Here is a 12,932-nt window from a genome sequence, read left to right on the forward strand (position 1 = left end):
TTCCATACACTATAGCTTGGAGATTGTGCAGAGATGCACATAGCAATGCAGCTCATGTAGAAGGAACAGGTGCAAAACCCTTTGGACTGCAGTGTTATTTGGAACAATGTGCTGGAGACAAGAGTATGGGCCAGAAAAAATGCAACATGTTATCATAAATACAAGAGTTTAGTCTCGCCCTTATTGCCTGTCAGTATTGTTTCAGAAAGTATATAGACCACATTGATAACACACCACAGAAGAGAAAAATAGAGGTCTTTCCAACATGTGGCAGCATGAAGCAGTGACAATGACAGGCAACTTGAATGTCAGCTGTGTCAAAGATAACACAGGTACGAAGATATGTGAAGGCTGCCAGCTGAGCTAGATAGAATTTTGCAGATAATTCTATCATTTGTACATATTAATATAAGCCACAGGCTGGTTCTCTTAAATAAGAAAATTGTATTGGATGTTGAACTTCAAAAATGTAACCACATTGCACTCTGCTGAAGGAAAGCTGATAAGTCAAGCATTGTATAATTGTTTGAGCTCAAACGCGGAGCTGAGATGTCTGGACGAAGGAATTTTTCCTATTGTTTTGAGACCAGAGTTAATTGCTAGAATTTACATGTATAATGTCGTTTATTGCTGTGTTTCCTGACCAGGTGCAAGCTTACTAAGAAATGTAAATGTAGAGTTTCAGTCAGCCTGGGAACCAGAGAATTGTTAAGAGTGATGTAATCCAAAATGACTCAGCAGGATGTGTTATCAATTTAAAGGACTTTCTCAGAGACAGAGAGAGAGAGCATTTTGCATTTGTCTTGAGAACATCCAACTCACCAGCACTCTGCTTGTGTTCTGTATGTAAGTAGGATCTTAGACTTTAGTGTCTCTCTTAGAAATAGCTAGGAAATAGGAAGATTAGACTAATTGTTTTCTGTATTTATGTCAGAACTAATCTACTGTATTATTTTAAGCATTTTCCTGTGATCTCTGAACTCTTGGCTAGCACTGTGTAGTAAGAAGTATTGTCTTGTGTTTTTTATTATTTATTATTAAATATTTTAAACCTTTCAACTATGGCTGTTTTGCGTAGAGATAATTTAAGCTCTAGAGTACACTGCATGTATTTAGTGATACTGGCCAAACCACTCCAATAAACCTTAAAAAGTTCTAGTCACACTTGCTAATTGGATAATAATATTGCACAGTAATTCTTGGACACCCTTTGATAAGGGCATTATTAGTAGCTCATAAATAAGGGTCTTGGTGGCAGTGATCATGATGTTATAGCCTGGACAGAAGGGGCACAGCTAGTGAACCTGTGCAAGCCTTCCCCAGGAATGTCTGTGTGGTTGTATATAAATCATATCTCAAAGAGAGTGTGTGTGTGTGTGTGTGTGTGTGTGTGTGTGTGTGTGTGTGTGTGTGTGTGTGTGTGTGTGTGTGTGTGTGTGTGTGCGCGAGTCAGCTACTTAGGCAGGGACATGAAGCATTGAAGCACTGGTTGGACGGAGAGTGCTAGGAAGACTTGGCTTGGGACCCTGGCTAAGGACTCCACTCTATATCTGTGCCAGTGAGGAGTCTTACTGGGGATCTGGAGAGAAAGGGAGAAACCATCCCCAGACTGACTGTGATCTCTTTGTGCTCTTAAAGGAAATTGTACTTTACTGTGTGTTCATTTGATATCCTTTTCAATGTGGATGCCCCTTACTGGTGTTAGTGGTGAGGATTGAGGCTGCTTGATTATGGGGCCAGTGCATGGGTGTCACAACAGGCAAGGACTGCTGCACTCCACTGAGACATGGAATCTCAAACTAGCAGTTATGGAACATCATAGTAAAAGACAAGCAGGTGCTCAGGTTGTAAAGCAACAGTACCAGAACCCAAAGAAATGCAAACAAAATAGAATGGATATGTATGTGAAAAGCTGGAGGAGAATCATAAAAAGACAAACAGCCACAGACCACAGAACAGAAGAATCCCTATTAATGGTGTCTGAAAAAGTCAGACTACTGCAAAAGAACAAAAATTACATGCAAAAACAATTATCAATGTTTAATATTCAAACATATTCTACAACTATATATTTATCTATATCTATATCTATATATCTATAGCTGTATCTATCAGTCTATCTCTCTTATATATGTTGCCAATTGAAATACCAAGTGCTGACAAGCCAAAAAAAAAAAAAAACAAGACAGAAAACACAAAAGAAGAACAAATCTTGAAAATCGCTCTTCTCCTTTAAACTTCTTTTTGCGGTGGAGGTGGGGGTGTGGAGGGCAGTCTTTGTACACATGTGCTTTTGGCTTATTTCTTCTGGACAAATTTAGAGATATACATGCATACCTACTGTGCAGTAACATGCAGCTGTCCAGCCAAAGCTATCCATTGGTTATCTAAGCCATAATTTCTGCATCCTTGTATGCAGTTACATCACAGTTAGAAGGTTACATTTAGGGCGTAGTTAGATGGTCACTGTATTTGCAATGCATGCATGTGCATATATATCTATGGCTCTATATATGCTAGAACTAGTATGCCAGAGAGATGCAATGCTAATGTTATGCTGCAGGGGAATGGTGTATTCTACAGTTCATACCATTATGAGCACATTACATACAGAGAGATGTACGGTTCACATCTTGCATTAAATTGTAGGCATCGTACATTTTGTAGACCAAGCAATGCTATTATAGTGTACATGTTAACAACTATGAATTTGTACAGTGGCTGCAAGAACTTCTGGTGAGGTATGCATAGATACAGAGCATATTGTGTGGGCATGGAAGACATTATGTCTGCTAAAAATGTGTTGTGCTTATGTGTTACAGGCCAGGTTTGGTGTATGAATCTTGCCAAGAATTTACAAAATAATTTTCCACAGATGTGGTTTGAGGAACATTCTTTTAAAAATTGTGTACTTAAATTTTAATATTTAATAATCACGTTTTAATATCTTGTGTTCTCTAACAAAATGAATATGCATCACAGTATAAGTGAATTTGCCTAATTATGAAGAACTAGAAATTGATGTCTATGATGCATTACATGGCAGGAAAAAGACTGCAGCAATGATAAATTAGTTAACAATAGCTGAGATGTGATGTGAAATATGCCAATGCCAAATGTTAGACTGATATAACATACTATCAGCTACCTTTGATGTATGCTTTTCATCCTGTTTATGAAATGATTTATGAGATATTTTTAGTTTTTTTTGAAAATATATTTTATTCATCGATTTCACTGTGGTATGTGGCAAAATACATTATCCACTCAACAGCTGCAAGCTTCTCTGTTTCTTTTAAAAATAATACAGCAGAAGAAGGAAAATACTGCTGCATACTCTTCTTGTGTAAATAGGTAAAGCAAAAGAATCACTCACACACACACACACACACACACACACACACACACACACACACACACACACACACACACACACACACACATATATATATATATATATATTGATCTATCTGTATGTCTGCCTGTCTATCTTTCAATCTAGCCGTACCTAGTAAACAAGATTGAGATTATGAAAAGTCAATGTGAAAAATATTGACCGGAAAAAGAAAACATTGATGGCACACAGTGCACATATTGAGACATAACCATGGAGCATTCACATAAAACCTCTATAGCCATGCTAATTAAATATACAATATGGGGGGGTAGCACACATGAGTAAGGTGGAGCAGGGAGGCTATCTCAAACCCTGCCCCTGCATAACCCTAACCTTACACATTAGCTTATAGAAATCCCTCCCTTCAACAGGATCACTGTACAACCCCTCTGCTTTACAGTAGTGCACACACCAGCAACGCTAATCTATCCCCTTATCTAGTCTTACTTTAACTCCAGCCCAAAAACATAGACATGCACTTCCACCCAAAGCAGAAACTTTCAGTATATCTGAAAGTTTTGGTATAACACACATAAAGTCACTTACCTTAAACTAAAGCACATTCATGCGCAAAACAAAAAGTCGACATTAACACCTTTTGGGAAACCATGCTATTAGCAAAAACATCTTTTAATATAAAAACTCAGCATTATGCTCTTACATGCATACACACACATACATCTAGATACAGATACATATATAGACATATATTTAAAGCAAAATGATGTTGTTGTATCTTTCGGCTTTTCCCGGTTAGGGGTCGCCACAGCTGAACTCCGGTCCGCTAATGATTGGTAGTTGATTTTTACGTGCCGAGTTACCAGCCCTGATGCACAACCTTCAACGAAGGTACGCCCATTCACACATGTCTCCACGCAGAAGATGCTCTAGCTGAGAATCGAACTGGACAGCGTCTTACTGTGAGGCGACAATGCTACTGCAGCACCACCACCGCGGTATTTAAAGCAAAATGATCCCATAGCAATTTATAAAAGGCCTAATTATAAGAAAATGGGCAAAACAAAGTGTTATAGACAAGAAAAAGGAAAAACAAACCTCCCTCTAGGAAAGTATCGTGGGAGATACATAATTTACTTCTTAAAGGAGAACTCTGTCCAAAAGTCAAGTTTTTCTCTCCAGAAACTGTTTTTCCTTCCTAGTAATCAAAGACAGCACTTCACATACAGAAAACACATAATTTAGTAATTATGTTTGCCTTTCTTTCCTGCATCTGTCTTATCTGTTTCATCAGAAGAGCTATTAAGAGTGGCACAGTAATTAAGTTAGGTCACTTATTTCAACAACAAAACCATTAAGAAAACAATGACATGTTAAGTGTGCCTTATCATTCATAGATTGCCACTATCATACTTCAGATAAATAATGTAGCCAGGTGTCTGAAAGAAAGGCGGGTTTCAAGCTTAATTTTCAGATGCAAATGTATTTCCCTGTAATTAAACTCAGTGTCACAACGAAAGCAAATATATTAATCTGATCTTACTTTCTGTCAGTATATGATTTTGCACTTTTTTCTACACTGTAATTTCTGCAAAAGTGCATGTTTTTTTCTGGAGCTGGGGAAAGAAGATTAACATCAAAGACTTTAATAATAGCTACAATATTTAAAACTGTGAATGTAACACAAACCATCTCAGTCCAAGTAACACCTATTAATCACAGGGGTCAGATTTCTCACACTTGAACACTGAACTACAGTTGTTACTTTGAAAAGAACAATTAACTAAGCTAAATTTTCAAGCCTGTCATTCAAACATTCCTTAAAATGCTGTAACAGAGATGGCCACTAGTGAAAATCAAAGGGAGTAAAGTAATAAAAAATGCGAATTGATGGTGCCAGTGAAAAGTAAGCAGTCACAGCAATGTTGTCAACTAATGAGTGAGAAAATTAAAGGCAGAGGCGTGTCCATATTCATTAAGATATCCACACCTCCATGCTAGTTGCTCAGCATAATGCATCCGAGATTACCCAAGTGCAACTAACTCTGGGCAAGACCGCATTCCAAATTGTAACTTGCTACAGATCCCTCACCATGTTCCAGGATTCCTACTCCTCATTTCTTGATACACTTGAAATTATTAGGCTACAACCCAACACCCTAATAATGTGCAATTTCAACTACCACTACCCCACCACTGGGAAAACTACTCATGTACCAACTCTTTTGCTCAACGTTTTCTGGAATTCATAAATTCCAATGCCTTGGATCAACTTATCCACACCCCCACCAGGGGCAGCAATATCCTAGACCTAGTCATTACCAACATGGGTGAGAGGTGTTCCACACCAGAGGTCAATTCCTTGTTGGTCAGATCCGACCACAAGCTAATCACCCTAGACATCCCAGGTTGGGAGGGTGGCCTAATGGTTAAGGTGTTTGCCTTATAAACACAAGGTGCAGGGTTTGAGTCTCACAAGGGATAATTGGCTAGGCTTAAAATGGCTTGCAAGGGCAGTTAGCCTAGTACTAATCTATGAACCTACTAATCTATGAACCTATGAACATGCCACCCCACCTCCCATTAAGGAAACCACCGTAAAAAATGTCTCGAAAGCCAACTTCATGCTTCTTAAGACAGAAGTGGCAAACTTCAGGACACCCATGCAGATGGACAATAGAGGTACGATTGCTGAATCCTACACAAATGCACTTTATAAGCACTTACACAAGTGCATGGATCATGCTCTTCCTAACAGAACCAAGATGCTATCCTCCAAAAAAAGGAAGCCAATCCGGTGGTCCCCTGCCATAAACAAACTCCACAACAGAAGAATGAAACTGTTGCAAAAAAAGAGTAAAATCCCATGATTGGAGGAACTCCCTGGTCAGCCTCAGTAAGAAGCTGAGATCCCTCATAAAATCCTTCAAAGCTAGTTACGAAAACAAAATCACCACTGATTCTAAAGACAACCACAAAGCATTCTACAGCTATGTCAAGAATCTCAATGGCAACACTCAGATCTGCTCTGAGTTACAGCACAATGGCAATAAATATACAGAACCAACTGATATTGCCATCATCCTAGCAGATAGGTTCAGTGCTAACTTTCCCCCCTCTCACCCATCTCTATACCAGAAGAATGCAAAGTTCCTGTAATCATGGCTGCACAGGTAAAAAACACACTCTCCAAAGCCAAGAACACAGCATCCATGGGACCTGACAACATCCCAGGCTGCATTCTACACAATCTACAGAATGAACTGGCATCCCACCTAAGCACCATGTTCAATCATAGCCTCACCTCAGGCTTTGTGCCCACTGAATGGTGCACAGCGACGGTTATCCCACTCCACAAAGGGTGAGCCACCATGGACCCTGGGAACTACCGCCCCATTAGCCTAATGACCCTTGTCTGCAAGGTCATGGAACGTATCATCATGGAACTTATAAACAAAGACACTGGTAATCTCCAAACTCTGGACCCCACCCAGTTCAGGTTTGTAAAAGGCGGATTATGTCTCCTAAACCTGATAGACTTCTTTGAAGCAGTCACCAGAGCCATAGACAAGGGTAAGGTGGTTCACACAGCCTATCTAGACGTCACCAAGGCTTTTCACACCATCCCACACTCTGGAATTACAGATAAACTACTAAACTAGGTATAAATCCATATGTCACAAGATGGGTTGCCACCTGGCTCACTGACAGAACCCACACTGTGAAACTGACAGATTCCAAATCCGACTTCAGACCAGTGACAAGTGGAGTACCACAGGGTTGTCCTGGGTCCTCTCCTGTTTGGTATCTACTTTTCTGAAGTACAGGCTAACACAGAAGGTCTTTGGCTAATGAAGTTTGCAGATGACTGCAAAGTAGGAGCCATAATCAAAACTCCTAACGATGTGGACATCCTACAAAAGGGTCTCATTGAGACAGATGCCTGGTGTCAAAGCCATGGCCTCAAGCTCAATGCCAAAAAGTGCATTGTCATCCCTTTTGGTAAAATCTCTGTACCCATGAACTACCACATAGGCGGTAGTCCACTTAAAACCGAAAGTGTGATAAGAGACCTTGGGACACAGGTGGACAATAGTCTCTCCTTTGATAATCACATCACCACAGTAGTAAGGAAATCCTTCTACGTAGCACACCTCATCACAAAATGTTTATCATCCAGGAAAAAAGAGGTCATTGTTCCCCTCTACTCATCACTCATTAGACCCATTATAGAGTACAATGCCCCTTTTAGTATGTACCTCACAAGACATCTACAACAACTGGAAAGGCCGCGGAAATACCTCACAAAGAGGTTTACTGGCCTCAAACAGATGGTCTACGCAGACCGTCTCAAAAAACTCCAGCCTACTCAGGGGCGATCTCTGCCTAACATACAAAGCTATGTCAAACCAGAGCTGTTGGACATCCACTTAAAGAAATCTCAATCCATCCGAGCTACACACTCTAGGGACCTAAACCTTGTCACCACAATAAACAGAACATGCTGGAAGGATAGAGTCCTGTCCCACAGACTTCCCATATTCTGGAACAAACTACCTATTTATATCAAACAAAGCTCCTCATTAGCCCTCTTCAAGAAAAATCTTGATTCTTGGATGGGAGATAGGAAATTCACCCGGGGGATCACCTCTGTGGCTCTGCTTGACAGGGGCACAGGAAAATAATTTTCTTGGGTGGCGAAAGCCAGGGTACCTTTTTAGCTAGGCTTATATAGGCCCTAGGGCCAATAGCCTAGTACCTACCTATGAACCTATGAACCTATGAAATGATCTTATCTTAAACATTTCTTTCTGTCCCTAAAAAGATATGAGGAAGGCAAAGCCGTTGACTGTAAAACTAAATAATGGCAGCCATGGCAGCCTCCTTCAGATCATTTTGGGGTATAACAAATTACAAAATAACAGTAACCATTTACTTTGATACATAGGCATTAGCAATGCAGAAAGGTTCAAGATTTGCTGAGTACTGTTCTCCTTTAAGGACATAAAACTGTTCCATCAGCATTACTTTTGAATACAGAATGACACACAAGCTTTTAGTAATGAATACACAGTAAAACAGAATCCCCTAGTTCTAAGCATATTGTATTCTTAGTTTGAATGAATCAGTACAATACAAAATGAAAACGTAACTATGCTCTAACACATTTTGTTTATATAAAGTCTAAAGTCCATTGTATTATAGGTGAATCTCTTTTAAGTTCAAGAAAAAAAAAAAGCAAAATGTCCTGCAGCAAATGCAACTTGGATCAAATCAGAAGTACCATGTCAGAACCAAAGCTTGTTAGTGAAAACATAATTTCATACCTACTTTTATGAGGGTACCGTAGAAGATATGCAGATTACCCTTTTGGACATACAGGTGTTTCAGCACCACTGCCTTCCAATAGTCAATGAAATATGAGTCTATTAATGCATTCAGCCTAATAAGCTAGACTCTAGTAGTTGTACTCATGTTTCTTCCCTATTACTTCGAGCTAATCAGTACAATATAAGTAGAGAGTCTTGCTATGCTCTGTAATGCACTATTTTTGAAAAGGCTGATATACATACCCACATGCACTCATATTATATATATATATATATATATATATATATATATATATATATATATATATATATATATGGGTCTACCTGATAAGATCAACACGCCAAAACACTGACAACAAAATAACCGACACGACAAAACCGAAAGTTCAAAAGCACAAAACTTCACATGCCCGACAAACCACAATCCCGACAATCAACAAAACAAATAATTTTTCCAAAAAACACACACACAACACAAGCACACCAAAAACCTTACAAACCTACACTAAACCTTACATACACAGCTATATATGTGCTAACCTTAACCCAAAACCTATCCCTAAGGTCTGTCACTATCGCACACGTACCTTACCTGCACCCTAACCCTAACTCACTTAATCCGCCCCTAACCCTTAAGTCCATCACTATTGCACACTTACCTTACCCGCACCCTAACCCTAACTCACTTAACCCGCCCTAAACCTAAAGTCCATCACTATCACACACTTACCTTACACACCCTGTCCCTAACATCCGTCCCTATCGCACACTTACCTTAACATGTCGGTGTTCTCAGCGTCGATATTCCCAACTGTCGGTCTTCTCTGTTGTCGATCTTCCGGTGTCAGTTATCTCACTGTCGGTCATTTGCAGTTTTGGTTAATTCAGGTAGCCCTATATATATAGATAGATATAGATATATGGGTCTACTTCTAATCAATGAAAACTAATTTTATTTATTCATTTATTTATTTATTTATTTATTTATTAGTCCTTTGTTAACCAGGTTAGTCCAGTGGGCTGGGGGCCCATTTTCAGTGGACACTCGAGGAGAAAAGCTCCATAAATACATGATAACAAAACCAAGTTACATTGCAAGTTTAAAACCATAAAAAAAAGGGCAAGATAAAATGACATGTGAGTAACAACATTAATGCCTTGTAGATAACTAAAAATATCGACAAAACTCCACAAACACAAGATTTATATATATATATATATATATATATATATATATATATATATATATATATATATATATATATATATATATATATATATATATTTTTTTTTTTTTTTTTATGTTCTTTTTCAGAAGATTAAAAAGCAGACACCAACTTTCATGAAAGTACACTTAACTGAAAGTGCACTTTCACACAAGTCACTTACCCAAATCATGGTACAACGGGGATAAGGAAATATATCTTTTTCCCCACTGTAGTGTGATCTCAGAGATAACCCAGCCACTGGGGATGCACAAGCCAGTGCATTTGTCCCAAGCCCGGATAAATGGGGAGGGTTGCCAGGAAGGGCATCCGCGAAACTTCTGCCAAAAATTACTGATGCGAGAACTTTTCGCACCGGATCGTCGAGGCCCGGTTAACAACGATCGCCACTAGTACTGTTAGCCAACAGGGTGCTGGCGGAAATTGGGCTACTGTTGGCGAAGGAGAAGAGGAGAAGGCAGGAAGATAGGAGGAAGGTTAGGAGTGTAGCAGTGAGGATAGGAACTTTGAATGTTGGCAGTATGACTGGTATAGGAAGAGAGCTAGCTGATATGATGGAGAGAAGGAAGGTTGATATATTGTGTGTGCAAGAGACCAGATGGAAGGGAAGTAAGGCCAGGTGTTTAGAAACGGGTTCAAATTGTTTTATCATGGTGTGGATGGCAGGAGAAATGGGGTAGGGGTTATACTAAAGGAACAATATGCCAAGAGTGTTTTAGACGTGAAGAGAGTGTCTGACCGAGTGATGTTTATGAAGCTCGAAATTGATGGTGTAATGATGAATGTTGTTAGTGCATATGCTCCTCAAGTTGGGTGTGCTGAAGAGAAAGAGAAATTTTGGAGTGAGTTGGATGAAGTTGTGGTGAGTGTACCCAAGGGTGAGAGACTAGTGATTGGAGCGGACTTTAATGGGCATGTTGGTGAAGTGAACAGAGGATGAGGAAGTGATGGGTAGAAATGGTGTTAAGGAGAGGAAAGCAGAAGGACAGATGATTGTGGATTTTGCGAAAAGAATGGACATGGCTGTGGTGAATACGTATTTTAAGAACAGGGTGGAGCATAGGGTGATGTACAAGAGTGGAGAAAGATGCTCACAAGTTGATTATATACTATGTAGGAGGGCCAGTCTTAAGGAGATTGAGACTGTAAAGTGGTGGCAGGGGAAAGTGTAGTTAAGCAGCATAGATTGGTGGTATGTAGAATGACGTTGGTGATCAAGAAGAGGAGGAGGAATGTGAAAGCTGTGCCAAGGATTAAATGGTGGAAGTTAAAAAAGGGTGATTGTGAAGTGGAGTTTTGGGAAGAGTTAAGACAGGCACTGGGAGGCAGTGGAGAGTTACCGAATAGCTGGGTAACTACAGCAGAACTAGTAAGGGTGACTGCTAGAAAGGTGCTTGGTGTGACATCTGGACAGAGGAAAGAGGACAAGGAGACCTGGTGGTGGAATGAGGAAGTACAGGAGAGTATACAGAGGAAGAGGCTGGCCAAGAAGAAGTGGGATTGTCAAAGAGATGAAGAAAGTAGACATGAGTATAAGGAGATGAGGCGCATGGCAAAGAAAGAGGTGGCAAAAGCTAAGGATAGGGCATATGGAGAGTTGTACGAGAGATTGGACACTAAAGAGGGAGAAAAGGACCTGTACCGATTAGCTAGACAGAGGGACAGAGCTGGGAAAGATGTGCAGCATGTAAGGGTGATAAAGGATAGTGAGGGAAAGGTACTCACAAGAGAGGAGAGTGTGTTGAGTAGATGGAAAGAGTATTTTGAGAGGCTGATGAATGAAGAGAATGAGAGAGAGAGAGAAGGTTGGATGATGTGGGATAGTGAATCAGGAAGTGAAACAGATTAGCAAGGAGGAAGTAAGGGCAGCTATGAAGAGGATGAAGAATGGAAAGGCTGTTGGCCCAGATGACATACCAATGGAAGCATGGAGGTGCTTAGGAGAAATGGCAGTGGAATTTCTAACTAGATTGTTTAATGAAATTTTGGAAAGTCAGAGGATGCCTGAGGAGTGGAGAAAAAGTGTTTTGGTACCTATCTTTAAGAATAAGGGTGATGTGCAGAGCTGCAGTAACTACAGATGGATAAAACTGATTAGTCACAGCTTGAAGTTATGGGAAAGAGTAGTGGAAGCAAGGTTAAGAAGGGAGGTGATGATTAGTGATCAGCAGTATGGTTTCATGCCAGGAAAGAGCACTACAGATGCAATGTTTGCTCTGAGAGTGTTGATGGACAAATACAGAGAAGGTCAGAAGGAGTTGCATTGTGTCTTTGTAGACTTGGAGAAAGCATATGACAGGGTGCCTAGAGAAGAGTTGTGGTATTGTATGAGGAAGTTGGGAGTGGCAGAGAAGTACATAAGAGTGGTACAGGATATGTACGAGTGTAGTGTGACAGTGGTGAGGACTGCAGTGGAAATGGCAGTTCCGTTTAAGATGGAGGTGGGATTACATCAAGGATCAGCTCTGAGTCCTTTCTTATTTGCAGTGGTGATGGACAGGTTGACAGATGAGATCAGACAGGAGGCCCCGTGGACTATGATGTTTGCAGATGACATTGTGATCTGTAGTGAGAGTAGGAATCAGGTTGAGGAGACTCTGGAGAGGTGGAGATATGCTCTAGAGAGCAGAGGAATAAGGGTCCAGCAGGGCTAGGACAGAATATATGTGTGTAAATGAGAGGAGGGTAGAGGAATGGTGAGGATGCAGGGAGTAGAGTTGGTAAAGGTGGACGAGTTTAAGTACTTGGGATCAACAGTTCAGAGTAATGGTGAATGTGGAAGAGAGGTGAAGAAGAGAGTACAGGCAGGGTGGAATGGGTGGAGAAGAGTGTCAGGAGTGATTTGTGACAGACTGGTATCCGTAAGAGTGAAAGGGAAGGTCTACAAGAGTGTAGTGAGACCAGCTATGTTATATGGGTTGGAGACAGTGGCATTGACAAAAAGGCAGGAGTCAGAGCTGGATGTGGCAGAGTTAAAGATGTTAAGATTTGCAATCGGTGTGACTAGGATGGATAGGATTA

The sequence above is a fragment of the Protopterus annectens genome, chromosome 10.part0 (genome assembly GCF_019279795.1).
Source record: "Protopterus annectens isolate FY-2018-M chromosome 10.part0, PAN1.0, whole genome shotgun sequence".
NCBI lineage: Eukaryota > Metazoa > Chordata > Ceratodontiformes > Protopteridae > Protopterus > Protopterus annectens.